The sequence below is a fragment of the Chiloscyllium plagiosum genome, unplaced genomic scaffold (assembly GCF_037043375.1).
Source record: "Chiloscyllium plagiosum isolate Xiang-an unplaced genomic scaffold, Cpla_swu_hap1 HiC_scaffold_35, whole genome shotgun sequence".
Classification (NCBI taxonomy): Eukaryota; Metazoa; Chordata; class Chondrichthyes; order Orectolobiformes; family Hemiscylliidae; genus Chiloscyllium; species Chiloscyllium plagiosum.
In genome coordinates, this window is record NW_028270173.1 from 55385353 (window position 1) to 55412871 (window position 27519).

The following is a 27519-nucleotide window of genomic DNA, read 5'->3' on the forward strand; positions in this document are numbered from 1 at the left end:
AGTTATTCCTTTATAGCTTTATTTGTTGCATCCTCTGTCGCCATGTCCTCTCGTTCCCTCCCCCCACCCCAGTGGGACAGCCTGTCCTTTCCCATCTGGTAGTTAGACACACCATTATTCTGCCATTCTCTCCTTCCAAACATTAATCAACATCTTTTCTCCACCAGCACTCTACACCCCACCAGCCCCACGCCCTCTCCCCCAACCTAACTATAGCATAAATGCTGCCCCCTCCCCCCCCACTTCATGTCAGCTCTGATGAAGAGTCATCTAGACTTGAAACATTACTTTGCTCTCTCCACATGGATGCCATCTGACCCGCTGTGATCTCCAGCATTTGTTGTTTTCAGTTCCTAACCCCAGTTCTCCCAGTCTCTCTGGACTTGCACTCCCCTCAGAATTGCATCCTTTAATTTGTTTTGCATCTCCTCTTGAAGTTGATGTTATCATCATCGCTGTTCAGGATACTTCCCAACTTTGGATTCATCTTCATATATTTAAGTTGTGTCCTCTCCGTTTAAGTATAAGTCATTCAATTACATCAAGAAAAGCATTGCTCCCAGGACCAACCGGTGAACAACTCCCACTAGAAACCTTCCTGCAATCAAAAACAAAACATCATTTTGCAGCAGTATCTAATTTCCCACACATTCAAACTCCACATTGTCATTGTCTCCTTTACTCCATGGGGCGTTTCCTCTGGCAGCAAGCCTGTTATGTGGCAATTTGTCCAATGTCTTTTGGAAGTCCCTGGATCCACATCAATTGCATTATCACAATCAGCCCTCCTGTGTAAAAGTTTCCATGTTCTGTCTGCCTCTCACTGCTATTGGTCCCTATTGATGTGAGCGCTGCAGCAGACCAGTGGGCACGCAGGAAGGACGCACACGTTTTTTGTGTGACATGATTGGATAGGTGTGTCGCATTCTTGAAGAGACTGTCTAAGATGATTGGATAGGTGTGTCACACTCTTGAAGAGGCTGTCTAAGATGATTGGATAGGTGTGCCACATTCTTGAAGAGACTGCCTGAGATAAGATGGTTAACCCATTTGCCCATTCACTCGGATGGTGTTGAACTAAGATGTTCCCCGGTATCTTTATGAAATATATATCTGCGACAAATATCCGATATCAGAAAGCTCAGCTCGGTTTCTGAATAGCAATGATCCATTTGCTGTTTCTGGGATACTCCTGGGACCTTCGTCCCTCCCACATTGGCCTGAATCAGTAATAAGTCACTGCCGTTTGACTGGTGTTTGCCCTCTGATGAATTTGACTGTGGTTTTGTACATTAGGCAGTTGCATTGTCAAGCTCTGCAATGGTCTTACCTCTCAATGATCATCCACAGTCGTTTCCTGCATGAAAGTTGAAATGGATACCCCACCCATTCCCTCAACTCTCCTCTCTACTGCTTCTGAGAGAAGAGGTTTAAGCAGTGCAAATATTAAATATTCAGACAATCTGGTAAGCTAACCTCCTGCAAAGGTCATGGTCAAGCCTGTGAGTATTATTTCTGGTTCTCTCATCTATCAGTTTGGGGGCATTGACTTCAGCCTGAAGATAAATCATGTATTTTCCTTAAAAGAAAATTGGTGAGGAATTAACTAGGAAATGGGGAGGACTGTGTTGATCGAGGAGGTAATTTTAGTGTTAATGCTGAGTGATACCGGGTCAGTTGTTCATCGTACTTTGTCATGTCAGAGCATGGGAATATAGTGGCCATATTCTTATGTTCATAAATCTACACAAATGCTCCAGAGATGTGAGTTCAAATCCCAACGAGGCAGCTTGGGAAATTTGAAATAAATTAGTTCATAAATCTCAAATAAAATCTCGTCTGCTGAGTGATCATCACAAAAATGTTAGATGATTGTAAAAACCTGTTAATATTCTTCAGGAGAGGCAATCTGCTCTCTCCACCCAGTCTGGTCTATGACGTGCATGTACCTGTCAGGGTGTTTTTCTCAAACTGCTGCCAATCCCTCCCATCGAGCTGTGATGTAGTTAGTCCCATTACTCTGAATACAGCCCAGGTCCCATGTGCTTCACCCAGTGAACTCTTCAATTATCTCTACATAAGGAATTAATATCTCACCAACACTTGTTGTACAATTGGTATGTTTACATCAAATACAGTGAGGTAATAGGCTACATGTGACCCTGGACCCACAGCCACATGCTTGACACTTAAATGCCCTCTGAAATGAACCACCAATCCATTGCATCAGCTGAACACAGTAGTGAAATATGAATCAAACTGGATGGATCACCCAGTACCAGTGCAGTTACTGGAAACAATAAAGGCACTCTCTGTGCAGTGACCCAGCACCCATACCTAGAGAGCTAAACCAAATTGGGAAAGCTGTTCCACAGACAGGTAAAGCAATAGTCAGCCAATGTATCAGTTCACCTCCATGCTGGGCGTAATTTGGAATGTTGGTAAGGCTAGAGGATGTGCTTTGCATGGTGACCTTCAATGTTGATCACCATGAGTGCATTGGCAGCATCCCATACTAGTCAAGGTGGCTGAGGCTGGATTGAGGGAACCAATATGAGGGATAAGCCTAATCTTCATCACTGTCCATTGTGCCGATGCATCTGGCCATGACAGCATTGGGACATGTGACCACCTCACAGCCTATCAGAAACAAAGCCCTGTCTTGATGCTGAGGATAACATCCATCATGTCGTGTTCCATTACTGACGAGCTAAATAAGATAGACTCCATTCAGACACACCATCTCACGCCTGGGTATCCAGGGTCAGCAGAAACAGCAAAATTGTATTGATGAACAATATCTCATCTCATGACCTGACATTGACCAGTCAGGGCCTTATGTGTGAAATCAAATCCCCTTTCACTCCTCTATAATACAAGCCAAGCCTGTCCAACCTTCCCTTATCAGAAAACTAACATGTTCGAGGTATAATTCTGGGAAACTTTCTCTGAACTGCTTCCAAATGTCTTTGCGTCTTTCTTTAAATTAAGTGACAACATTGTCGGCAATAATTCAGATGTGATCTCAGCTGTGCCATGTATAACTGAAGCATAACCTGCCTACATTTTTATGTTCAGTTATTCGTGTGATAAATGATCACATTTGACTCGCTTTCCTAATTACTTGCTGCAGCTGCACACAAACCTTTTGTGCTTCATGCCCCACAATCCCTCTGCACCACAGGGCTGTGTAATCTCTCACCATTTCAAAAATATGGTTTCTTTGATTTTTCCTGTCAAAATTGACAATTTCACATTTTCTCATGTTATATCTGACAGGCAATTTGCACACAGCGAGCTCCAGCAGACAGCAATGTGACAATGACCATGCAATCTGATTTCTGGGATGGTGACTGTGGGCTTGGTGACTGGGAATAACATCCCAAAACCGTGTCGTGATGATTGTTTGTATCCTCCCGAACAGACAGTTTGTGACTTTGTCTCAAATAATACACGGCAGCTCAACAATGCAATACTCAATGTGTCCTACACAGGAGCACAAGCACTGATTTTCATGCTCAGGCTGAGAGTCAAAATGAACCCAAAACCTTGTGACCCAGAGGCTAAAGTGCTATAAAAGTATCACCATCTCGTCCAAACCCCGAATGTGATTGAGCTTCCTCTTGTCATTTAAATTCCAGCAATCGGATCTCAAGCTGATCCCTCCCTTGGTTAAGCTGCTGGGTTGACAATCAAACCCAGTTACCTCCCTACTTTTTATTTGCTGTTGAGATTGGCCAATTGCCAATGCCCTGCTGACTCAAGGTACTGCACTCCTTTCCCACGTGGCTCTAGATAATTCTCATCATTGAATTCCTGGCACAAGGAATAGTCCTGGAAATCATCCAGACTTTCTGTGGGCTTTATCAACCAAACCTCCCCGTGCGTCAACAATTCTTTTAACTCCATAAAGGTTGCTCAAGCGCCAGAACATTGACCTGCATGTGAAATGTTCGAGCTGGTCAATGTTTGGTCAACAAACATAACTCCTGACTGGGTTGGCTTGTTTTAGCATAGGACCATCTTAATTTTTTTGTTCATTTGTGGGACTTGGCCAGCATGGACAGCCCGTCCCTATTGAGAAGGTGGTGGTGAGCTGCCTTCTTGAATCGCTGCAGTCCACTGGCTGTGGGTCTCTGTTGTGACTTTCTAGCGATCGATACAACTGACACTTAAATGCCCTTGGCCAGTTCGGAGGGCAGTTGAGAGTCAACCAAATTTCTGTGGCTCTGGAGTCGCATGCCGGCCAGATCAGGTAAGGATGGTAGATTTCCTTCCCGAAAGGATATTAGTGAACCGGATGAATGGACAAACACTGGAATTGGGAGGATCATTGGTTAACAGCAAATCAGAAGAGAGGGTAAGATTTCATTTAGTGCCTCTCATTCCCATCTATAATGCAGTCCCTGAGAGGGTTGTGGAAGCAGGGTCAATAGGAACATTGAAAGAGAATAGGCCAGACACTGAGAATGACAATGAGATGCCGACACTCTAGTACCTGTCTCTGACTGAGGCAGTACTAAAGTCAAGGGCCATTCAATAAAGGGTGACTCAGTGACAAGATGCCAACCTCTGTGGAGCTGTCTCAGCAAAACATGTATTCCTCATGGCAATGTCTTGGTCAGTCAGAGTCAGCCTGATTTGAATTTAACCAAATGCTTGGCAAGAAATAATTCTCTGGTGCATGGAATCATCTCGCCCAGTCAGACCGTATTTTCCCATGAATGAGCAACCTCTTCTCGTGTAGCACAACCTGTTGTTCCCTCAGACCGGACAACAGAAGAGATCATAGACGTAATTGCTTGGCATGTATCACATGTAGACAGGATGGTGAAGAAAGCATTTAACATGCTTGCCTTCATTACTGAGACTTTTGGACAAAGGAGTTGGGAACCTCATGTTGAGGTTGAACAGGATGTTGGTGAGGCCTTTTCTGGAGGCCCGTGTTCAGTTCTGGTCGCCCCGTTATAGCAAGGTTAGTATTTAACTGGAGAGAGCTCAGAAGAGATTTACCAGGACTTTGCCTGGAATGGAGGGTGTGAGTTATCAGGAGAGGCTGGATAGGCTGAGCTGTTTCTCACTGGAGTGCAGGAGGTTGAGGGATGAACTTGTGGTTGAGCCATAAAATCGTGAATGACAGTGTCCCTTCCCTAAGCCTGGGGGCATATTTTTTAAGGTGAGAGGAGAAAGAATTTTAAAAAAGACCTGACAGGTAACTTTTTTGCATAGAGAGGGGTTCGTGTGCGGAAAGGACTTCCAGGGGAAGTAGTAGACAGTTGCAATGTTTAAAAAACTTATAGATAAGTCCATGAAAAAGAAATGTTTAGAGAGATATGGGCCAAGCTCAGGCAGGTAGGATGAATTTAGTTTGGGATTATGTTCATCATGGTTTGGTCGGACCGAAGGGTCTGTTTCCATGTTGTATGACTCTATGACCTGTACCAGATGCAAGTCCTCAGTAGAATGCCTCTTTTATTAGGAATGCTCAAGACTGTACTACCAAGCAACGATTCACCACATGGATGTCAATAACCTTTAAGGTGTGATTTGGAACAGCAAACCTGCAGAGATATAATTCTCTGCTTTGCTACATGTGTGGAAGGTGACTGGATATCCTTACTTCTCATTGAAACCTGTATCCTGGGAATGAGAATCTTCCCATAAAACCACGTCAGGTTAACCTGTCCAGACAAGCTCAGCCAGAGTCAGCTGTGAATGTTTGCAGCACTTCCTCTGAGTGGGATCTTGCTGTGCCTGAACATCACTCCCCCCAGGGACTCCAGGTGAGGGCACCACCATTTTCTGTGCCCTTTATCAGAAACTGTCCTGTACTTCAAACTGAAGCTCCGGGAATGTACACCGACCTGTTTAATTTAATAGCCCAGCACACAGCAAGGTAGGGGTTAAAGAGACACAGGTGATGAAGCAAAATGAGGCGGTTCTTTGGGAACTGTTAAGTGGAGAGTTGGAGTGAAGGACAGCCTACGTTATAACATCAGGAACACCAGTGACTCCACTTAGTGTGTGGGCACTTGGACACAATGGCTCTCCTCAAGCTCTACCCCACAGACTATACCTTGGCCCTATCGCTGCTGGCCTCTTTCTCTGCCTGGCCGTGTCCTTTATTCGGTGGAGAGTTCCCAGGAATTTCCCTCCTGGACCGACCCCGCTTCCTCTGATCGGAAACCTGCACCAACTGGACCTCAAGAAGCTGGACTGGTCTCTCATGGGGGTAAGTGAGAATCCTTCACTGGGGGACTGTCTGAGGGATGGGGCGGTGTGAAGGAACAGCTCCCAAAGTAAAGCTCACAGAGACCGAGAGAGCCACAGAAGGAGAGAGCTCGAAGCTAATCTGGAATCCGTGATCAGGGAATCTGTTATCTCTGGGCCTACGATCTCTGAACTTTGCTCAGACTTTGATTAAAAAGGAAAAATAAATTGCAGAGTTTTATCACCTCACAACGAAACATGCAGCACAAGAGGAAAAGTAGATATTTGATTTAGTTGACTATTTTTAATTTGGAGGAGCTGGTGTTGGACTGGGGTGGACAAAGTTAAAAATCACACAACACCAGGTTATAGTCCAACAAGTTTATTTGGAAGCACACTAGCTTCCGGAATGCTGCTCCTTCATCAGGTGGTTGTGGAGTAGAAGATTGTAAGACACACAGAATTTATAGCAAAGTTTACAGTGTGATGTGACTGAAATTATATATTGATAAAGACATGGATTGTTTGTTAAGTCTCTCATCAATTAGAATGACCATGTTGGTTCAGTTCTTACACATGTAAATCGCAAAACATTTTTAAAAATTACATTCTCAAGTGAACTTTAACAATTGGTGTCACGTTAGCCCAGATAATGGAAGGTGTGAGCTTCCTTCTGTGAGACTGTCTGTGCCACAATGGTCGGGCTGATTCTAATCTGGAAAACAGATTTACAGAATCTTACATGGATTCAGGCAGTTTTTGAGTAAATTAAAATGGAGTTCTGCAAGTACAGATTCACCCGACAAACTTATATGTGTATGTGTGTATTGGGGGGATGTTATGGGGGTCTGTGAGAGAGTGTGTGTATGTGTGTGAGTGTGAGTGTAAAGGGGTATAAGTCTGTGAGAGGGTGCGTCTGTGAGTGTGGGAATGTACGTGTGAGTGTATGAGATAGGGTCTGCATGAGTGTGTGTCTGTAAGAGAGTATGTATGTGTGTGTGTGTGTAGGAGTGTGTGCGTGTGTGTAGGAGTATATGTGTGAGTGTGTGTGTGTAGAAGTGTCTGTGTGTGTGAAGGAGTATATTTGTGTGTGTGTGTGTGTAGAAGTGTCTGTGTGTGTTTGTGTGTGTGTCAGAGTGTTTGTTTGTGTGTGTGTGAGTGTGTGTTTGTGTGTGTGCGTGTGTGCGTGTGAGTGTATAGTGCAATGGGGTCACCTGTAGTGTGACATGAACCCCAGGTCCCAGTTGAGGCCCTCCCCATGGGTACCAAACTTAGCTATCAGCCTCTGCTTGGCTACTTTTCATTGTTGCCTGTTCTGAAGTCCGCCTTGGAGGATGGTCTTCCGAAGTTCTGACGTCGAATGTCCCGGATCGCTGAAATGTTCTCTGACTGGGAGGGAACACTCCTGTCTGTTGATTGTTGTGCGGTGTCCATTCATCCGTTACTGTGGCTTCTGCTTGGTCTCACCAACGTACCATGCCTCAGGGCATCCTTACCAACAGCATATCAGATAGACAACGTTGAGTCGCATAAGTCTAGATTAGAGTGGTGCTGGAAAAGTCAGGCAGCATCCGAGGAGCGGGAAAATCGATATTTCGGGCAAAAGCCCTTCATCAGGAATAGAGACAGGGTGCCTGCAGAGTGGAGAGATAAATAAGAAGGGGGGTGAGGGTGGGGAGAAAGTAGCATAGAGTACAATAGGAGAATGGGGGTGGGGATGGAGGTGATAGGTCAGGGAGGAGGCTGGGGAAAGGTAGCAAAGAGTACAATGGGTGAATGGGAGCTCCCGTAAGGAGTTTGAGCAATTCATCAACTTCACCAACCCGACCTTAAATTCTCCCGGGCCGTCTCTGATATCTCCCTCCCCTTCCTGGACCTCTCCATCTCCATTAATGATGACCGACTTGACACTGACATTTTTTACAAACCCACCGACTCCCACAGCTACCCGGATTACACCTTTTCCCACCCGACCTCTTGCAAAAATGCCATCCTTTATTCCCAATTCTTCTGCCTCCGCCATATCTGCTCCCAGGAGGACCAGTTCCACCACAGAACACACCAGATGGCCTCCTTCTTTAGAGACCGCAATTTCCCTTCCCACGTGATTGAAGATGCCCTCCAATGCATCTCATTCACATTCCGCACCTCTGCCCTCAAACCCCATCCCTCCAACCATAACAAGGACAGAACCCCCCCCCGGTGCTCACCTTCCACCCTACCAACCTTTGCATAAACCACATCATCCGATGATATTTCCGCCACCTCCAAACGGACCCCACCACCAGGGATATAATTCCCTCCCCACCCATTTCCGCTTTCCGCAAAGACCGTTCCCTCTGTGACTACCTGGTCAGGTCCACGCCCCCCAAAAACCCACCCTCCCGTCCTGGCACCTTCCCCTGCCACCGCATGAATTGCAAAACCTGCGCCCACACCTCCTCCCTCACCTTCATCCAAGGCCCCAAAGGAGCCTTCCACATCCATCAAAGTTTCACCTGCACATCCACCAAAAGCATTTATTGTATCCGATGCTCCCAATGCGGTCTCCTCTATATTGAGGAGACTGACACCTCTTCGCAGAGCACTTTAGGGAACATCTCTGGGACACCCGCACCAATCAAGCCCACCACCCTGTGGCCCAACATTTCAACTCCCCCTCCCACTCTGGGGCATGGAGGACCTGGGCCTCCTCCACCGCTGCTCCCACACCACCCGATGCCTGGAGGAAGAATGCCTCGTCTTCCGCCTCAGAACACTTCAACCCCAGGGCATCAATGTGGATTTCATCAGTTTCCTCCTTTCCCCTTCCCACACCTCACCCCAGCTCCAACCTTCCAGCTCAGCACCACCCTCATGATCTGTCCTACGTGCCTATCTTCCTTCCCATCTATCCACTCCACCCTCCTTTCTGACCTATCACCTCCATCCCCACCCCCATTCACCTATTGTACTCTCTGCTACTTTCTCCTCACCCCCACCCCCCCCTCTCATTTATCTCTCCACTCTGCAGACACCTTGCCTCTTTTCCTGATGAAGGACTTTTGCCCGAAACCTCGATTTTCCCACTCCTCGGATGCTGCCTGACTTGCTGTGCTTTTCCAGCACCACTCTAATCTCGAATCTAGTTTCCAGCATCTGCAGTCCTTGTTTTTACCTGAGTCACATTAGTACCTGCCACGTACATGGTGGGAGGTGTCCCCACCTGTAATGGTGGAATCCATGTCCACACTCTGACACGTCTTGCAGCATCTACCGTGACAGGGTTGTATGGTATTGTCCTGAAAGCTGGGCAATTTGCTACGAACAATGATCTGTTTGAGGTTTGGTGGTTGTTTAAAGGGGAGAAGGGGGTGTACAGCTCGAGTTTCCGTGCTGTACAGCTCGATGACTCTATGACTTCGATAGCGGAACAGGCCCTTGCAAGATTCAAAGGCGAAGCTGAGAAAACAATGGGAAGACTCCAAATGGTGCAGACCAAGACTTTGAAAACAAAAGATAGAAAACCCAAAAGCAAGGGGGAAAAGACAACAGAAGACATTGCTGTGAAGCCAGGACCAACAATACCATGGACAGTGACAAGATGGGATCAGATCACTTTGACAGTATTTCAGAAAAGGCCTCAGGTCAGCCAGGCGTTTAAAGTCTGTGGGGATAACGAGAGAGCGGCCTTGCCTCACTGATAAATCAGAAGGTCAATAACGAGGTGAGAGGTGGGAGCCCCTCGGAACAGTTACACATCAGAACGATGCCATTCAGCCCTTGAATGAATAATGTCACCACCCGGTCAAATTCCACTTTCCGTGATCCAGTCCATTTCCTTGCAGGTTACAGTGCGTCCAGTGCGGATGCAGGCTCCTTTCCAGCGATTTCCCACCTCAGCAACCAAACTGGGCAGCAGATTCCAGACTCCCAACACCCTGTGGCTGGGAAAAAATTTTTTCCTTTATTCCTCTTTAATCTTTCCACCAATCACCATAAAGTTGTGTGCCCAATTTTTGGCCTCTCTGTGAGGTAACCCGGGTCCTCCCTATCCACTCCATCCAAGCCCCTTATTATTTTCTATTAAGTCACCCCTCTATTCTAACCCCTCAACCTCCTGCGTTCCGGTGAAAACAAACCCAATCTATCCAACCTTTCTTCATCGCTAATCAGTTAATTCCATCCTCCCAGACTTTACATATTTCTCCTTTTTCTTTTTGACCAAGGTCATGCAAGGTTCACGTAACTTGCCCTTCCTATTCCAATTTTTGAAAAAAATCCCAAGGCCTCACCGGACTCACAATGTTAACTCTGCTTTCTTCTCACTGATGTGGCCAGACGCACTGAGTTTCTCCAGAAATTCCTGCTTTTGTTTCCGATATCCAGCAGCTCTTTGTTTTATGTCACCGTAAGTTACTTGGCCAACGCATCGACTACAGACGGACAGTCACTTATCAACTCAACGCCTGAACTTATTGGTTATGTTCTTGTTCCAATCCAGCTGTACAATTCTTACCCATCTCTGGAATTTCTGATTCCAGCTCGCAGGAAGTTGATTGAAAATCGAGATAAGATGATGGAAATCTTCAACAGTTTCTTCAAAGCAGCTGAAGAAACCTTGAGTGAGAACAGCATTCAGACCCTCAACGAAGCCTTAATTCTGAGGCATCAGCAGGTACAGTGACACACCTTTTCAGCAGTAAGGGGAATCTCCCCAGATTTCAGACTCCACACCAGGACTTTGTGGGTTTTGATGGAGGAAGATTCTGTGTTAAACATCTGTTAATATGTCGCTCAGTGCTGCCCCTAGTTTCTGGATGGAACTACAAATGTGTAGCTTCAAGCATGCATTGTATCTGATCATTTCTCTGATCGTAGTGCTCATGACATCATGTGGATGTTTGTGTCCAGGGTGTAGCATTGGTTTCAGACATGGGATGTGAGTGACAGGGGCTGGACCAACATTTATTACACAGAAGGCAGTGGAGTCACCCACATTGCTGTGGGTCTGGAGTCACATGTAGGCCAGACCAGGTAAGACTGGCAGATTTCCTTCCCTAAGGGTTATCAGTGAACCAGATGGATTTTTTACAACAAATGACAGTTTGATACATGGTCACCATTAGACCAGCGATAAACTGCAGATTTTTATTCAAGTTTCACCATGTGCCATGGTGGGTTTTGAACACATGTAGGGGCATGGGTACATTAGCCTGTCATCTGGATGATGGTTCCAGTGACATTACAATCACACATCCCTGAAGGATGTATGAGTTTTAATCTCGCAATTTACAATGTGAGAGAGATGTCTTCTCAGAATATAATTGGTGAGGAGCTTCTACTTACTTTACACGTTATTTTCCCTGAATAACGTCCCTCAAATTACACCTGGATGTGTTGTCGAGTGCTTTGGAGCCGTCCTCTGCTCATGTTGTCTGGAATGTCAATCTCTTTGAGACAAATGAATTTAAACCTCACATCCATTAAGACCAGCCTTTCATCTCTGCTGTGCTGCCAGAGTGGATTGAAGTCTAATGGTGATCTTAGACAGGAGAGACAGCTTTCCTTCAGAGAATTGTAGGGTGTTACAGGACAGAAGGAGATCATTTGGCCCATCAAATCGGTGGCTGCTCCCAGGTTGAGCTATCCCACTCCCCTATTCTTTCCCCACTGCCCTATCACTCATTTCCCTTCAAGTATTTATCCACCTCTTACAAATAAGACTACAGACCGTAAGACATAGGAGCAGAAATGGGCCTTTCAGCCCATCAAATCTGTTCTGTCATCCGGCGAGATCATGATAGCCTCAACTCCACTTGCCTGCCTTTACCCCGCAATCAACTCGGAGAAAGTGAGGCCTGCAGATACCGGAGATCGGAGTCAAAGAGTGTGACACTGGGAAAGCACAGCAGGTCAGGCAGCATCTGAGGAGCAGGGTAATCGACGTTTCGAGCATGAGGGCACACATTCCTGATGAAGTGTTTATGCTCGAACATTAACCCTCCTGCTCCTGGGATGCTGCCTGACTGGCTGTGCTTTTCCAGCACAACGTTTCTTTGACTCTTTACCCCATAACCCTTGATTCTCTCACTGATTCAAAACCTTCCTATCTCAGTCTTGCATACGCTTAACGATCCAGCCTCAACAGCCCCCTGACCCTTCCTGTCCACTCATTATCAAGATGTTACTCTGAGTCTGTCCCCACCGCTGTCTTCAGAGTGGAAGCCCCATCACTTAATAGACGGTGCAGATAAAACAGACATTCCTTCCTGTCAGCTCTGCGGGGTCTCTTGGAAATCACCTGAAATCCCGAGTCCACTGACCTCCCACCCTCCCCCCAATACCAGTTTGACTTTACTCTTCCAAACAAAACCATTCAAGCCTTTGAACGGTTCCATTCAGTTTCCCCTCAGCCTTCTTCATTCTGAGGGGAATAAACAAACCCCACCATGCTCATACCCCTGCAGCTCCCACAGTCTCTCTGCCATCCCGGCAATTGGTACAACACTCAGGAATACATTTATTCTTCACGGAATATTCTGCCCCACCGCACAGCTCCAAGATCCTTCTCAAAGTGTAATGTCACAATGGATACAGTGCACCAGCTGAAGCTATGCCAGATTTTATTTTCCCCGGTATAGAGGTTTAAGGTCACTTCCTCACCCTTGTACTCCCTGACAATAAAGAGCCAAAGACTTTGTCTGATTCTTTTCTAAGGGGTCTCTGGATTGGCTGTGCCAACTTCGGGTATTGTGCAGACCAACAGCTGCCTCCCAAAGTCTGACCCCGGGGTGAGTGGGATTTAATCATCACCAACCTCTCTCCCCGTGCCCCTCCCCCCCCCCACTTCCCAAACCCCAGGAAGTGCCTTTGGAGGCCATGGTAGGGCATGCAGCTGAGTTGGGCTCCCCTTATTTCAAGGTGAGAAGGTCGGAGGGCAGCGTTCCTGTCCACAGGAGCCTTTCTGAAGCCAAGGCCTAGCTGAAGGCCTCACCCCACCACCTCAGGTATCGTACTCCTGGGAGGCCAGGAACTCCAAGTCTGTCCTTACCCTCCACCTTGGGACTCATGGGTGACAAATATCAGAAAGGGATATTCTTTATGCTCAGGCACATCATGACCAAGCAAAGGACTTTACTCTGAGCGATAGGGAGAAGGAAGGTGTCCCATCTCTGCTTTCAACTTCCCAATCCATTGTCTGCTCGCACTTCATTTTGTGTTTGAGTTCAAATCATAGATCAGGCCGTTTGGCCCATCGAGTCGACATCAACCCTCCAAAGAGCATCCAACCCAGACCCATCCCCCTATCCCTGCACTTCCCATGGCTAATCCACCTAGCCTGCACATCCATGGACACGACGGGGCAATTTAGCACCGCCAACCCACCCTAACCTGCACAACTTTGGACTGTGGGAGGAAACCAGAACACCAAGAGGAAACCCGGGGAAGAATGCACAAACTCCACATGGACAGTTGTCTGAAGGTGGAATCGAACCCGGGTCCCTGGTGCTGTGAGGCAAGCGGTGCTAACCACTGAGCCACCGTGCCACCCTTTCAATAACTCTTCTTTCAATAACTCCCAAAGCCTGTTCTCTGTGAAGTAGCTGACAATATCCTTACAGTGATTTCGATCTTCATGGGATGGGGCCAGCTTTTTTGCTCATTTAACTGGCAGTTAAGAGTCAACCACATAGCTATGTGTTTGGAGTTATATGTAGACCAGACCAGGTAAGGATGGCCAATTTTCTTCCCGGAGGGACATTATTGAACCAGATTGGCTTCAATGACAGGAGTTTTACAATTGCCATTTGATTAGCTTTTAATTCCAGATTTTCATTCAATTCAATTTTTGCAGTTTGCCCTGGCAGGACTCCTCCAGCGAATTAGTTCGGAAGAAGGACCAGGCCAGACATGAAACGTTAACATTGTTACACCCTTCACAGATCCTGCCTGACCTGCTGAGTTTCTCCAGCACTTTCTGGTCTTCTCTCAGATTTACAGCATCCACAGTTATACCCCCAGAATACGAGCCTGGGGTTCTGAATCAGTAATCCCTGTGACATTCCCACAACATCACAACTTCACAATCGGGCTTTGAGAACAATCAGCTTACACTCAGCCCCTTCCGTTCTCCCATTCCCACAATCCTAAACCAGCTCTTTCAAATCACAGTGGGCATCACAGGGGGATAGAATCATCAAATCCGGACAGTGCAGATGGAGGCCATTTGGCCCATTGGGTCTGTGCTATCCCTCCGAACAGCATCCTACCCTTCCCTGTAACCCTGCATTTCCTGTGGCCAATCCACTGAACCTGCACATCTTTGGACTGTGGGAGGGAACCGGAATTACCAGCGAAAACCCACATAGACACGGGCAGAACGTGCAAACTCCACGCAGCCATCCAAGGAACCCAGATCCCTGGTGCTGTGGGGAGGCAGTGGTAACCACTGTACTGCCTAGTTATTGCCCCTCCCAAATTGTCCAGAGGGCAGTAAAGAGTCAACCATCTTTTAGTCGCTAAAAGCAAATTACTGCAGATGCTGGAATCTGAAACCAAAAGTGAAAATGCTGGAAAATCTTATCAGGTCTGGCAGCATCTGTAAGGAGAGAAAAGAGCTGATGTTTTGAATCAAAGCTTTGACAAAGGGTCAGTTAGACTCGAAACATCAGCTTTTTTCTCTCCTTACAGATGCTGCCAGACCTGCTGAGATTTTCCAGCATTTTCTCTTTTTTGTTACCTTTCAGTGGCTCTGCCTTTGTGTATAGGCGAGACTAGGTAAGAATCCAGATATTCCCTTCCACATAGGAACCAGGTGGGCTTTCACAGCAAGGCCAGCTCTTTATTCCAGATTTTATTGAATTAAAATTTAACCATCAGCCATAGGTGGAATTTGAACCCATACTCACAGAGCATTGAACTGGATTACCAGGCCAGTGACTTTACCCCTTGCCCCACTGTCTGTCTGTGGTAATCCAGTGACTATCTATGGTGAAGGCCTGAGTGTAACACTGGCAGTGCCCACCACTTTGATTGGCTGGCAGGTTCATCATTCCCACCCTGGGCTGAAATGGGCCATAGGCCTGAGGCTTCCCAAGTTAGCTCCTGACTGCAATGGAATAGCTCCTGATGGAAAACCACTCAGGTTTCCCATCGGTTTTTCACTCGGAATCTGTGGTCAATGTCAATTCCCATCTGCTCTGTCTCCTTCTGCATTGACTTTAGAATCAAATGGTTGACTCCATATTGTCTTTCCCTCATTCTTCATAGAAAAGTGTATCACTTCACCATTCTTTCTGGTCACTTTCGTCTGTCCATTTTACCAATCCGCCTTTGACGTCCTAAAGTTTGTTAATATCTTGTTCATTGCTGAATATATTGCTGACTTCTATCAAGTGTACAAAAGTAGTAATAAATATAGCCTGCGTACCCAAGTCTTGCTCCTCAATATATTACCTTTCATGTCATTGCGATGTCCCAAAGCATTCTATGGAGAAGGACTGATTTTTAAAATGTGACACAGGGGAATGAGTTAATGAATTTGTGTGCATCAAGGCCCCACACTAATAACAGTGATAATGACCAGATCACTCTTTTGGTAGAAGTGTAAACATTGGCTAAGATACCAATGAAGAGCATCTCTGTCCTTGTTAAATTAATAACATGATGTTTTACATGTACCCAGAGTCTTGGAGATGTACAGCATCGAAACAGATCCTTCGCTCCAACTCGTCCATGCTGATCAGATACCCTGAATTAATCAACTCCCATTTGCCAGCACTTGGCCCATATCCCTCTCAACCCTTCCTATTCATATGCCCATCCAGATGCCTTTTAAATGCTGTAATTGTACCAGCCTCCACCACTTTGTCTGGCAGCTCATTCCACACACGCACCACTCTCTGTGTGAAGAAGTTGCCCCTTCGGTCCCTTTTAAATCTTGCCTCTCTCTCCTTAAACCTGTGCCCTCTCCTTTTGGACACCCCTTGCTTGGAAAAGGACCTTGGCTTTTCACCATATCCATCCCCCTCATGATGTTATAAACCTTGATGAGTTCACCTCTCAACCTCCGACGCTCCAGAGAAAACAGCCCCAGCCCATTCAGCCTCTCCCAATAGCTCAAACCCTCCACCCTGGCAACATTCTTGTAAATCTTTTCTGAATCCTTTCAAGTTTCACCACATCCTTCCCTGAGCAGGGAGACCAGAATTACACCTGTGTTTCATCAGTTAAATAGTTCATCTGAAAGGCAGCACCTCTGATAGTGCAGCACCCTCTCAGAACTGAGCTGAAATTTCAGCTGAGGTTGTGCACTCAGATTTGTGAAGTGTGGCCTAAATTCATGAAATCCTGACTCTGAGCAAGACAGCCACTGCCCCCAATGACACACCCGTCCAGCAATATACACACTCAAATATTTCCCCCAAGAACGTGGTACCTTCTCCTTTATTCTGCCGTAGTTGTGGGTATGTTCGCCCCGAGCTGGGAAGTTGATTTGCTGACGTGCCGTTCCCTGTCTCGGTGACACCTTCAGTGCCTTGGAGCCTCCTGGGAAGTGCTGTTGTACTGTGTCATCTGGGATTTATTTGGTTCTGTTCCTGCTGCATCCAGTTGCACTAAAATATTTCTGTCAAGAATGTGGCAGCTTCTCCTTTATTCTATTTTGTCTTGAAGGAATCAAAAGGCCAAGCCTTGGAAATTCAGAAAAAGGACATGCTGATTACAATCATTGACCTGTTTGGTGCCGGCACAGAAACCACTTCCACCACCGTGTGCTGGGGACTCCTTCTCATGATGAAATATCCGGATATCCAGAGTAAGGGAATCACTAACTTTGTGTTTGTTAGTTGTTGTTGGTCTCCAAACTGTTACTTGAGCATATGGATAGGACTATCGAGGTCAGTAGTGAACTAGGCCCATGGTCAGTGTGACATTGGTCATTTTAATCAGTAACACCTCAACTGGTTGGTCTCAGGAAGAGCTGATGGTGAGTGAGTCAGCAAGTGGAGTCTTTCTGAAATTGAGTTGAACCCAAGGTAACTCCCCCAGGCATGACGTGCACTGCAGATTCAGAGATTATACCCAGTGTGACACTCATAACAACGTGATATCAATGTCAAAACCACCATAAAGCTCATGCTATGGATGTCTCGTCTAAGCCTCCCCCCAAATTCTGGAATCTTCTGTCTGAAAGCCTAATATACTACTCTGTTTATTCTGTTCACTCATAACCTCTACAAAGGTAAATAAAACTCTCCAGGAGGTCTCTCTCTTTCTCTAATACTGTACTTTAAGAAAACTCACCACAGTGACAGAAATACTTACAAGTTAATCATTAAACCCCTTCAGACACAAGGAAAATCCAAATGCCACTGGTTCAAAATTCAATAATCCAAATACACTGTATCACACACCTTACTTCACGCACAGATGATTGGAGTTAAGAGTCATGGAGCTCTACAGCACAATAAAAGGTCCTTTGGGTCCGTGCTGGTTAGAATCAGCAACCAAATTATTCTAATCTCAATTACCAGAGCCATGTTTACCTGATGTTATGAGGTGCTGCTTTAAGAAGGATTTGTCCTTTTGAAAGCAAGTGTTGCAAACTAAAAGCCCAGCGGTCTGCTCTGAGCCCAGCGAGCTTTGTTTTTTTTAATGTTGGAACAATAGAAGCAGCCTGAAGGGGTGGTGTCAAGCTCCCACAGAACCAGGATTTTAGTTTAACTTTCAGTCGTGTTGGGGTTTGGAAGCTGCTACACATCTCTCCCTGTTAAAGCAAAACGCTCGAGTTCTCTCTCAGAGTTATCCCTGGATGGACTGAACTAGAGAGTTGCGCGTGAGACAATCTGTTTCACTGAATTTGCCTTTGCCAAGTGTGTGTTTATGGGATGTTACTATCTTGGAATAGCTAATAAGTAGTAGTTAGCATATATATTATCTCATTAAGCAATTCAATAGAGTCACAGTTAAATTAATTTTTAGAATTTCTTATTTGTCTGTATTTGAACAGGGTTTTAAGAATAAAGATTAGATTCCCCACAGTGTGGAAACAGGCCCTTTTGTCCAATCAGTACACCAACCCTCCAAAGAGTAACCCACCCAGACCCATTTCCCTCTGACTAATGCACCTAACACTATGGACAATTTAGCATGGCCAATTCACCTGACTTGTACATCTTTGGACTATGGGATGAAACCCACGCAGACAGAGGGAGAATGCACAAACGCCACACAGACAGTCACCCAAGGCGGTAATTGAACCTGGGATCCTGGTGCGATGAGGCAGCATGCTAACCACTGAGCCACCATGCTGCCCTAAACTGTGTTTGCTTTCAAGCCTGGTAGTTTGACCAATCAAATTGTATCCAGAACGCACTTGCCTTTAAAAATAAGGAAATGTTGGGGGTTTAGGCTATCTTCTTAATATATTTTGAGTGGGTTTGGTGTGGTCCATAACACTGGGGATCGCATGTGCACTTCTTAAATATTCTGAGGGTTTCTACAGAAATATCAGGAACCCGACAAGAACTGGCCAGATTCACATGGACTGATGGCGAGAAGGGTTTGTGGAGATGAGAATGGCCAATGATACCAATAAACATGTTTCAGAAGCAAGGGCAAGGCAACCTTTCAGAAAATGTCAAAACGATTTCCTTCATCTCGATCTCAATGTAACTGGTTGTAGACAAGCATGCTGCACGAGAGAACAAAGCAATGGCAGGCCTCCTGGACATCACCAAGGTCTCTCATTGTAATTCAGAGCAGAACGATCTCTCTCACATTTAACCTGGCAAGGTATTTCCTGCAATACAATGCATACTGTCGGTACAGTACCTTAAGCCATTGGTTGATATAGGTCACTTTACACAGGCAGTCCCTTGGAATGGCTTGTTGTCAATCCAGTTCAATAACTCAGCAATAAGTCTCATGTGTGACCTGAGGACTTGGCCACACATGGGTCAGGGGTCAGAGAGTTTAGTTCTTTGTACGATCTCTTTGAAACTTGAACTTCACCTCCATGTGTTTCCGATGAACTCTCTCGAATTGTTCTGGGAACAACAAACGCTGGGGATCACAGCGGGTCAGACAGCATCCATGGAGAGAGAGGAAGCTAATGTTTCAAGTCGAGAGCTGCTCAGTCCAGTTCTGACAAAGAGTCATGTGGACTTGAAAAGTCAGCTTCCTCTTTCTCCACGGCTGCTGTCTGACCCGCTGTGATCCTCAGCGTTTGTTGTTTCAGTCCAGACTCCAGCCTCTGCAGGAATTTGCTCCTCTCTTGAATCGTTTGTTTGCTTCCTGAACACACTGTCTCCTATTTACTTGGTTACAGTCCAGGGGCCTGAAACCTTTGACCCCTTCTGGGCTGCTTTTGAGGAAACCCCGAAAGCGTTTCCACCCGGGGTCCTCCTGTCTTGGGTGAGTTCTGAGCCTAGCAGGTATTTTCATAGAAATTTAGGCTCAGTAAATATCCACTTGCAATGGAATTCTTCTCAATGGTAATAAATATCTGTCACTCCAAAATTGGCATGGAATTATTTTAGAAGTGTTGTCCAATTGTCTTCACAAGTAAATGGATGAGTTCAACTCTGACAGCACTCATGAAGCTTCACACCACCCAGGGACAAAGCAGCCCGCATGATTGGCACCACATCCACAAGCATCAACTCCATCCACCACCGGCACTTAGTAGCAGTAGTGTGTACCATCGATAAAATGCACTGCCGCAATTCACCAAAAATCTGTAAATAGCCTTTCAAGTCCATCTAAAAGGACAGGGGCAGCGGATACATGGCAACGCCATCACTTGCAAGTTCCCCTCCAAGCCACTCGCCATCCTGACTGGGAAATATATCCCCGTTCCTTCAGCGTCACTGGGTCAAAATCTTGGAACTCCATCTTTAGCAGCATTGCAGGTCTCACTCCAACAGGTGGACTGCAGCCGTTCAAGAAGGCAGCTCATCATCACCTTCTCGAGGGGCAACTAGGGACGGGCAATAATTGCTGGCTGAGCCAGCAACATGCCCATCCCATGAGTGAAAAATAAAATGATAAAATTGATCTTGAAGGTTAGCACACAGTGACCCAAATACAACCAATCGCTTGTTGTATGTATTTGGCTTTTGTGTTTATTGAAGTTGATGAATATCCAATGGGGAACATAAGACACATTGATCGCACCTAATTTCTGTCACTGATGAATTTCTATCCCGTTGTTTGACGGCAGTTTCCCCAATCCAAGCTTTCTCTATTTCAGGGAAAGTTCAGGAAGAAATCGATCAGGTGATAGGAGCCGGATGAGCCCCTGTAACCGAAGACCGAAAGCGAATGCCTTACACTGAGGCTGTGATTCTGAAATCCAGAGATTTGCCAACATCGTCCCCATGAACCTTCCTCATTCAACAACCGAGGACACACATGTGAAAGGACATTTCATTCCAAAGGTAGTTCTGAATGATATAAACCAGGCTCGGGTTTCACAATCTGTGTCTGCGAGAAATTGGAAATACCTTCAAACTAAAATAAAAAATGACAGAGAAAGAAAACAAAAAAAAATTAAATGGGACTGATTTGGAAATCCGTGAATCGGAGGTGGCAATTTTCATAGTGGAGGAATCCCAATGACATTTAAATTAAGTATGGGCCCTGCCTTGACCACTGGAAACTAACAGGATCAGGTACAACACTGGGTTCACACACCCCACTTCATTCACTCTCCATTGAAGTCAGGCTCAGAAACGCATTCCGAATTATTGTTCTTGTTTGCAGGAAATGTACGTGATTCCTGTCCTGACCTCGGTGCTGCGTGACAAAACTCAATGGAAAACTCCAAAGGAGTTTAACCCAGCTCACTTCCTGGATGCTGATGGGAATTTTGTGAAGAGGATGCCTTCATGCCTTTCTCTGCAGGTAACTGGACGAGAGGGACATGTATTCCTGTTGTTAAATATTTCCATTTCTGAAGTGAGATGAGGAACTGTTGAGAACAATCTTTATTTTGAACAGGCAGGAACTCCACAATGTCACAATTAGACATGCTTTAGCATTTACCGCGGGTGTAAACTGTACAGGGTGAACGTGGTCTTGTATCTTGCTGCTACTGTTGCTGGTCCCATCTGGGACATTCCAGTTCCTGCTGGGACCACGAGAGATATCTTGGGTTGATTCACTACCACCAATCCTTCTAATTGGTATCCATCTGCGTTACTGACATCCAATGGGGAAGGAGACTGACACAACGTCTTGAGCAGAAGGTAGCCTTAGTTTGATGTACAGTAACTAGGTTTATTACATCTTACTGAATGACTAGTTGCATCATATCTGAGATACTACGATTTCCTCTTGTGAGATATCGGGTCCAATCTAAGAGTACAGCAACTGCAGGGGGGTCAACGTGACTGAATGTACAAACGCTGACACTTTAGAACTAGATGGGAGGAGCACATCCCATGATGTCAATTAACCCTTTCAGGTCTGAACTGCTTTATACACCAGGCCACAAGACGCAGTAGATGCAAAGAGGCTGTTTGACAGCATAGGAGAGTCCTGGACCAAAGGGCAGAATCTGGAATAACGGGGAGCCCATTTAGCAAAGAGATGATGAGGAATTTTGTTGCTGTTAAGAGGGTGGCGAGTCTATGGAGTTTTTCATTGCAGAGGGTGGCAGAGGTTGGGTCATTAAGTCTATTCAAGGCTGAGGTAAGTGAGAGAATCACAGCTGGTGGTGAAAAGGCAGCAGAGTGGGTTATCAGACCAGCCGTCAGAGCAGACTCAATGGGCTGAATGGCCTATGTTTTTACTCTCATGATGTCATGGTCTAGCCATTGGAGAAAACATAAAAAGAAGGTTCTGCAGAGTGTTGCCTTCGAAGCACTTCAGTCAAATAACAGTACAATAATTAATCACATATTCATCCAAAAACTGGTCTGTGGCCAACACCACAACAGTTAGCACGTGGCTTCTTCCTGGATCAGCTATGGCTGGTTGAAGACTGTTTTTCTGGAGGCAGGTGCCCTTTCAATTCACAAACGTTGATGGGTTTTAGAGAAAGACAGAGCGGACAAGGACTGCTGCCTTTGTGGCTCTCTCCCTCTCTCTCTCTCTCCCCCTCTCTCTCTCTCTCTGACCATCTGTGTTGATTTTACTGATCACTATATATTGTACATATATTTGACCCATATGCGGAAACTGGGTTATGAGGCCTCTCTCTGAAAGTGCGCTGAGCCCAATGACTCCAATCGAGCAGGTTGTGTCCTGTGTAATTTTCTTGCTGTCGTAGCCAATGCCCTTTGTTCTTGGCCAGCCTTTGAGGTTATGAATTCCTGCTTCAGATCGCACATCTTCAAAACGATACCAATGAGGCATCACCGACAAACGAACCTTCTCACGGCTTATCATCCCTGTGACTGGGTCAGGCAGCTTCTAAGGTGTATATCTGTGTGACAGAGGAGACCATGGCCCGTGCTCCATGTCTTTGACCACCATAGAACCATTAATGTAAGGCTGGCATTGGTTGCCAGGGGGCACTACTATGGATGAGGTGCAGGTTGGTAGCTGATGGTGGTGCCCACCACCCCCTCCATTGCAGAGCTGGCTGTACTCCTGAATAATGGAAACACTCACATGAAGCATTTGAAGGAAGGGAGGAGCCCGTAGAGCTTTGGAGGCTGGAAGTGGGACAGACAGAGAGCCCCTGGGGTGCAGTGACAGAGGGCATTGTGGTCTGAACAAACTCACTCTTAACGTCGGGGGAACCAAGAGCCCCCCCCCACACACAGGGCATGAGAAGGGGGCAATGGTGGTGTGGTGGGTGTCACCGTACTGATGACCTTGGAGCAGGAGGTGGCTGTCGAAATCACCAAGGCGCCAAATTGCCAGGAAGTTGCCAAGGGCAAGCTGGGCATCTGTCCGATGGAGAGGGTGAAAGATCTCACTGCCCTCTGTCTCATGGGGACGGAGTTCCCTCCTCTCTGATGCAGTCCTGTCATGTGCTTCCACAGCTACCAGGAACAAACTGGGCACTGCACCGGGACATAGGAGGCCATTCAAGTGGGGAGAGCAAAGGAGAAAAACGGTAGAGATATAGATGGCATCCTTGGTGAGCAGGATCGAGAGTCATGCATTGTTTGTTACCTGCCCAGTGCCATGGTAAAGGACATCTCAAATCAGTTTGAGAGGATATTGGAGTAGGAGAGGGAGGATCCAATAGCTGTGGTCCATGTTGGCACCAGTAACATAGGCAAGAAGTCCTGTTTGGATATATCAGGAATTTGGAACACAGTTAAAGAAAAGGGAGCTCGAGGGTTATAATTTCTGGATTATGACCCGAGCCCAAATTGAGATGGATGTTAAAAACATTCGGGAAGAAAACGCAAGGTTAAAGGAGTGGTATGGGGTAAAAGGGGTTCCATCTTGTGGGGCACTGGCATCAGTATTGGAACAGGAAGGAACTGCACTGTTGGGACAGACTCCACCCGAACTGGGATAAGACCAGGATCCCAGTGAAAAGGCTAAATAGAGTGGTCACAAGAATGTTCAACTAGCTAAAGGTGGAGAAGGGCTCATCAGAGGTTATTAAAGTTTCCTGAACAAGTAATAGGACAGAGGGTATGGAAAGGGGTTGGGAATCTAACTGTCAGAAGGGGGATGGCCCACCCAGGACTGAAGGTGTTGCAGTTAAATGTGTGCAGTGTACAAAACAAGGTAAATGAGCTAGTAGTACAGATTGAACTTGGGGTTTTTTTTTAAGATTACTTACAGTGTGGAAACAGGCCCTTCGGCCCAACAAGCCCACACCAACCCTCTGTAGAGTAACCCACCCAGACCCATTCCCCTACATTTACCTCTTCAGCTAACACCACAGGCTATTTAGCATGGCCAATTCACCTAACCTGCACATCTTTGGATCGTGGGAGGAAACCCACACAGACACGGGGAGAATGTGCAAACTCCGCACAGATAGCTGCCTGAGGTGGGAATTGAACCCAGGTTTCTGGCGCTATGAGGCAGCAGTGCTAACCACTGTGCCACCGTATGATGTTGTCAGTGCCACAGAGATGTAACTGTGAGGGGATAAGGTCTGGGAGCTACATCTCCAAGGAGACACGTTCTATTGAATGGACAGACAGATTGGCAGAGGGGGTTGGGTTGCCTTCTCAATAAGAAATTAAATTACAACGATAGCAAGTAGTGATACAGAGTCAGAAGCACAGAATCTGTGTGGGTAGAATCAAGGAACAGCAAAGGCTAAAAGACCCTGATGGGTGTTATGTACAAGCCTCTGAGCAAGAGTCAGGATGTGAGGAAGAAAATAAATCAGGAGACCGAAACGGCAAGTCAGAAAGATACAATTGCAAAGATCATCAGGGTCTTAACGATGCTGGGAAAATCAATTCACTTGAAGCCTTGGCTGAAGTTGGATGCATAAAGCAGTTGCTCCCCAGAAAGGAGGTACTAGTTTTAAGAGAAAGGCTCCCTCAGTTTAAGGAGTTTAGTTTAAAAGTTCCAGACAGGGCAGGGAATTGTCTCAGATGGGAGTACTGTCGAGGCATGTTAGTGGAATAAATGGGATTGATTTTTACAAAACCTTTACATTTTTGCTGTTTGTAAATTACTTGGTTAATTCTCTATTATCTTAATTGTCTGAAGGAGAGACATTAGGAAGCACATCCACACACAAAGGGTGGGAGATGGTTGGAACTCTCTTCCACAAACTGCAGTTGATGCTGGATCAGTTTTTAGTTTTAAATCTGAGATATTTACATTTTTGTTAAGCAAAGATTTGAAGGGGTATGGGCCTAAGGGATATGGAGCTAGACAATAGATCAGTCATTAAATGGTGGAACAGACTGGTTGGGCTGAATGGCACACTGCTGTTCCTATGGTTTCAGCCTGGGATTTCACTTAGAGTCTTGGAGTCATACAGCATGGAAAAAGACCCTCAGTGTCCAAGTTAGTGAGACATGATTTCCCATGCACAAAGCCATGTTGACTATCCCTAATCAATCCTTGCCTTTCCAAATGCATATAAATCCTATTCCTCAAAACCCCCTCCAACAACTTACCCACCACTGTCATCAGGCTCACCCTGTCTGTAATTCACTTTTTCTTACAGCCTTTCTGATACAATGACACCACATTAGCCAACTTCCAGTTTTACGGCATCCCACCCATGGTTATCAATGATACAAATATCTCAGCAAGTGGCTCTTCCCAAGCTTTCCTCAAAGTTCTGGGAAACATCTGCTCAGTTCCCAGGGATTTATCTCCCTTTATGTGTTTTAAGACCTCCAGCACCTCCTCTTCTGTCATATGAACTTTTTTCAAGCCTTCATTACTTATTCCCCCGAGTTCCCCCACTTCTATGTCGTTTTCCACAGTAAATACTGACACAAAGTCTCCATTTAATACCTCACCCATCTCCTATGGTTCTACACATAGGCGGCCTTGCTGATCTTTAAGGGGGCCCTATTCTCTCCCCAGTTACTCCTTTGCACTTAATGTACTTATCAAGCCTTTATGGATTCTCTTTAACTCAATTTGCCAAAGCTATATCATGTCGCCTTTTAGCTCTCCTGATTTCCCTCTTAAGTATACTCCTACTGCCTTTATATTCTGCTGGGGATTCACTCGATCCCAACTGGCTACACCTGATAAAATGCCTCTTTCTTTGTCTTGAGCAAAGCCTCAATTTCTCTGGTCATCCAGCATTCTGTACACCTACCAGCCTTGCTCTTCACACTAACAGGAACATACTGTCTCTGAACTCTCGTTCCTAAAGGCCTCCCACTATCCAACAAACCCTTTACCTGTGAATAACCTCCTTCAATCAATGTTTGAAAGTTCCTGTCTAATACCGTCAAACTCGGCCTTACTCCAGTTTAGAACTCTCACTTTTTGATCAGTTCTATCCTTTTCCATAACTGTTTTAACACGAATAGAAATTCTGATCACACAGCCCAAAGTGCTCCCCCACCTCAGTCACTTTCCCTGTCTTCTTTCCTAACGGAATAATACCATGAGCTGGGATCATAATAGTTTGTGTGGGAGAGCAGAGTGGAGGGAAAGGATCAGCAAGGATCTTACTGAAAGGGGCAGGGGGGTCGAGTGAGCGAATGGACTCCACCTGTTTATGAACGAACCGTGTGTGTGTGTGTGTCTGTGTGTTTCTGTGTGTGCCTGTGTGTGTGTGTGTGTCTGTGTCTGTGTGTGTGGGTGAGGTACTGACCGTCCCCTGTTCTTTTTCAGGTCGGAGGGTGTGCGCTGGTGAGGCACTGGCTAAAGTGGAGCTTTTCCTGTTCTTCACCACCCTGCTGCAGAAGTTCCACTTCCAGGCCCCACCAGGTGTGACAGACCTGGACACCAGCCCGAGAATCGGCTTAGTGTCCAACCCGAAACCCCACTGGGTTTGTGCTGTGTCTCACTGATGGGACCCAGCGAAAGGCCCAGTTGGTCTTTCACTGCTGGCTTTATAAAGGTGGGACTTGATTATCCTATCTCTATGCTAGCTGCGACACTATCGTTTACTTTTTGCACAAATCGTAATTCACAAATAGTGAATCAGCTTGTCTCCGAAATACTCTCCCATGAATGATAACAATTCCAAGGAACATTTTCTCCACTTGTATAAAGAAGCTGGAATCCCATCGAGAGGCGTGAGTCCACTGACCACTCAACCAATCCAACTCGTTCAGTTTGAGAAAACTTTACACACGGAGCATTGACTTAATCGGGTTAGCGAAATGCTTTCAAATGGATATATTGCAACTACCGAATGGTTAAGCCTTGTTCTTTAACAATAACCAGCATGTTTCACTGATTCTGAATTAGGGAGACCACCTTACGTTAGTCAGTCTCCTACCCAATCACATACAAATCCTCAGGGAGCTGCAAACTCTGTCAGATTAATCTAAATATCTAATAAAGTTAATCATGGATGTGATGATTAAATATCTAATAAATGTGCTCTATATCCAATTAAGGCAATGTCATTATTGTAAAATGGAACTCAAAGTTGGTGGCGTGACAATACAGTCAGATAGCTCCTGGATATATATTCATTACCGTTTGGTGCTGCCTCATTGCTGACTACGTTATTGATCAAATAGTGAATCAGCAGAAATCCAAGTCCACATCTGTGCAGAGATATGTGCAGATTTAACACAGAATTTTGCCGTATTGTGATCACAGGGTGAAAGTGAGGACTGCAGATGCTGGAGATCAGAGTCAAAGAGTGTGGTGCTGGAAAAACACAGCAGGTCAGGCAGCATCTGAGGAGCAGGAGAATCGATGTTCGGAGCATCAGTCCTTCATCAGGAATGAGGTTTATGG

At 45.9% G+C, this 27519-nt stretch overlaps 1 pseudogene across 1 annotated transcript; it reads left to right on the forward strand.

Annotated features, from left to right (window-relative positions):
- Positions 1–4118: 4118 nt before the first annotated feature.
- LOC148140951 (cytochrome P450 2K6-like) lies at positions 4119–27519 on the forward strand (annotated as a pseudogene). The gene is made up of 6 exons (XR_015753108.1): positions 4119–4255; positions 10734–10867; positions 16867–17008; positions 20447–20633; positions 20959–21099; positions 26437–27519. The product of XR_015753108.1 is annotated as a cytochrome P450 2K6-like (transcript).